Genomic DNA, 3,868 nt, shown 5'->3' with positions numbered 1-3,868 from the left:
GTGAACTCATTTAGAATAGCTTCACTGTCCCCAAATACCTACCTATTACCTACCCTATTTTATTTTATTTTATCTTATTTTATTTATTTATTTTTAGTCTTGTTTTGGGTCACACCTGGCGTTGCACAGGTATTACTCCTGGCTCATGCACTTAGGAATTACTCCTGGAAGTGCTCGAGGGATCATATGGGATGCTAGGAATCGAACCTGGGCTGGCTGCATGCAAAGCAAATGCCTTACTTGCTGTGCTATCGCTCCAGCCCCTATGTACCCTATTTTAAAATTAATTGCCTAATGGTAGTGATGGTGCTGACAAGACTTGCACACTTGGTTTCAGGGTCTGAGATTATAAAAGCAGAATCAGGATCCACATTTGATAATGTCATTTAGCAGTAGGGATTAAACTCAGAGTTCAAATCGTGCAAGGCAGACACACGTCTAGGTCACATTTATGGACCCTGCCTGTTTTGTTTCTAAGTTTAATGTCTTATCCTGTGTGATGATACAGCAAATAACTTATTTGGACTTGCAGTGCTCCACAGATGGAGGGAAACAATTTCAGGATCAATGCTCAACTGAGGAATATTTCCCAGGTCTCTAGAGGGTACCTATCCTCAAAAACCTTGGTGATGATAAAAATATTCTCCTGGGTTGAGTCTTTGCTGTGTATAGACCATCTTGAAAAGTGAAACACTTATTAAATGAATTGCTTTAAGAGTGAAAATCTAAAAAGGAGCTTGAGTTCTAACAGAGCTTGCTCTGAAGTTTCCTCCAGTTTCAGAGAAAACGCTAGCATTCCAAACCACAGACACGGACTTGAAGGCTGACAGTAGGACTCTGGGTGCTGGCTCACTTCTGTTCTCCATATTGTGGTTCCAGGAAATGTCTAAGAAGGGCCATTTTTCTGCCGCATTAGTGGCAGCTCAGCCCATTCTAAATAATAGAAAACAGCATTTGGAGTTAAAATTTAATCAACTCCTTGGCATTCCCAATTAGGATTATAAGGTGTTTTATTTGTTCTGTAATGGCATTTCAAAAGGGCACAAAAAGTTTTGCTTTACCCTCAGAGAGAAAATTATATAGAAATATAAACCACTCATTTCATCATAGTAGAAATACTCCTTGAAACTGTCTCCCTCTGGCCAAAGTGAAATGATTTTTTTGTTTTGGCAGAAGCAACGTTACGTAACTCAGAAGACTCTACAATTGTCTAGAGATTTTATAAATTCATAAAACAAAAGGAAAACATACCAGACCTCTGTGTACAGTCTTGGAAATACCAAATCGATTATTATTTTAAATATAAAGTAAAAAAGAGCAAACTCAATACTTAAAGAAGCCTCAGAGATCTCACAATAATTGGTTGATATTTGTTCTTGGGTAAGAGCTCCGTGAAGCTGTAATGGCTATTCAAGAGAGAAAAGTAAACCATAGATATAAGAAAATATTGGACAGTTGGGGTGCACGTGTCACAAACATGAATGCATGTCTGGAACACGTTGTGAGGCTTTCCTAAATGGTTCCCACTAACAAGAAACACTTTTTAAAAGGGGAGGAGCTCTCTCCCATTCTCCACATCCCACCACACCTGCCCTTGTTGTGTTACTCTGCCAGGGATTTTCAGCACCCAAGCCAGGTTGCTTGCTCCTAAATTGACTTGTGCCATAGGGGAGTGATTATGCAGAACAAAAGCTCTGAGCACCATATTCTCTAAGAGGATTTAGGGAGAAATCTCTGGAGGAAGTCTGTACTTCTGTGAAGAAAATGTAACTTCAAAGCTTCCCGCAGCTGGAAAGCCCCAAACTCATTAATACGAAGAGGAGGGAGGAGGCTTTTGTGAAAGTCAGAGCTAAAGGTAACATTCTTCAATGGAATGTTTGTTGATGGTTGGCGTTCTGAATACATGAATATATTAGCATACCTGATTCTTAAAGCATCTTCTATTACCCAGGGAGTAGAAGTGCAGTTTATTTTTGAGAAGCAGTGCAGGTTTTCTTCTCAATTAGTTGCACATCCCGGACTTTGGTTGATCCCATGGACAACCATTTGGTTGATTCCTAATGGAATGCCGTGACTTTGTGGAATTTCATCTCATCTGGAATTCAATCTTATTTATTCCATCGATTGAGGTTTCATTGTGAATTTACCCATTTCTCATGGAAAACCGTAAGTGTGACTCTCACACTGTCATTGGGATAACGGAGCCCATTTGCCTCTCTGTTCTAGTGTCCTCTACACACTGCAGGGTTTAAAATCAATAGAAGAATTTGAGCTTACATGTTATGCACCAAGTTGCATTCCTTCAAATTTCATATATTGGGGAGCTAACCCCAGCGTGTCTTTCTTTGGAGAAAATGTCATGAGCATGGTAATTACATTTTAAAAAGATCATAAGGGTGACCCCTTCTCCCAAAAGACTGGTGGTGTTGTAGGGAAAATGAGCAGGCGTGTGCATCCTTAGAGGATGGCTATTCATGGAGTACTCAGTGACCATCACTAATTAGAAAGGAAGATCTCACTAGAAGCCAACTTTGCCAACGAGTCTGCCTTGGATTTCCAACCTCTGAAATTGTGAGATATAAAGTTTGACTGTTCATATGATCACTGATAACATTATTAAGTTATTGAAAGAGGGGCTTTTGTTAAACAGCGCATAAAGAAACCCTGTCGATGACATATGATTGATATAAAAGAGTTAACTCCTTATAGCCCATTTCTGGCCACAAAAACATCACCAAACTTATTAATAAAAACCTCAAACACTTTTAATATTCCGCAATCAGTTATAATTATTCATTCATCCATCCATTTTCCAATATGCTCAGACATGTTTGGAGTCTATGTGGAGTCTATGAAATCTTTCCTGGAAATCACGACATAAATCAAGATTCAGCCCTGAGCAGAGTGTACTTTCATTGTAGGATGCATCACTCTCACTCACAAACTGTCACTCCCATTGGCACAGCTGAATAATTTCAACAAATTTCGTGTGTGATGTAAAGGATACTGGAGAAATGGGAGTCCCCAGAAAAAGGACAAAGATATTGGGAGAATATGCAAACTCCACCAAGATCGTGGCCCTTACCAGGATTGATTTTTTTCTATCAACAATACAGAAAAATGATGAATAAAATGATGTTATTAGAAGAATTACTTGTTTTAGCAATCCTAACATAATAGACCTGGACCTAAGGAGACTATTATTGAAAGTTACTGAAAGTTTTGGACTGGAGCGATAGCACAGCAGGTAGGGCGGTTGCCATTCATGCGGCCGATCCGGGTTTGATTCCTCTGTCACTCTTGGAGAACCCAGCAAGCTACTAAGAGTATTCAACCCACAAGGCAGAGCCTGGCAAGCTACCCGGCATATTCGATATGCCAAAAACAGTAAAAAGTCTCAAAATGGAGACATTACTAGTGCTCAATTGAGCAAATCGATGAACAACGGGACAACAGTGCTATAAGGCTACTGAAAGTTTTGAGTTGTGGAAAAGGTTGAGTTGTGAAAAAGGTATCTATTAGTTTAGATTCTACTTGGGATGACATTTTTTTTCTAGCAAATGGGAGCACATTTTAATCTTCTTCTCAAATTCCTTCCTCAAATACAGAGTCCAAAGGGGACAGAAACTAAGGGTCAGAGAAAAGAAATGGAAACAGTTTCAACTTCCTTGGAAGTCTAAGCAAATCAAATTAGATGTGGAATATTTTGCTTACTGCATTGACTGAGGAGAACACTCAATTTCTCCTGTAAATGATAAAATCAGGAATTGTGCACATTTCTTTGGAGTATAACTCAAAGAGTAATGTGTTAATGGTACTGAAAGCATTTAACAATCTGAGTTATTGACTCTCTTTAGTCAAAATAGCT

This window comes from Sorex araneus, chromosome X (assembly GCF_027595985.1).
Source record: "Sorex araneus isolate mSorAra2 chromosome X, mSorAra2.pri, whole genome shotgun sequence".
Taxonomy (NCBI): Eukaryota; Metazoa; Chordata; class Mammalia; order Eulipotyphla; family Soricidae; genus Sorex; species Sorex araneus.
This window is presented reverse-complemented; position numbering follows the sequence as displayed.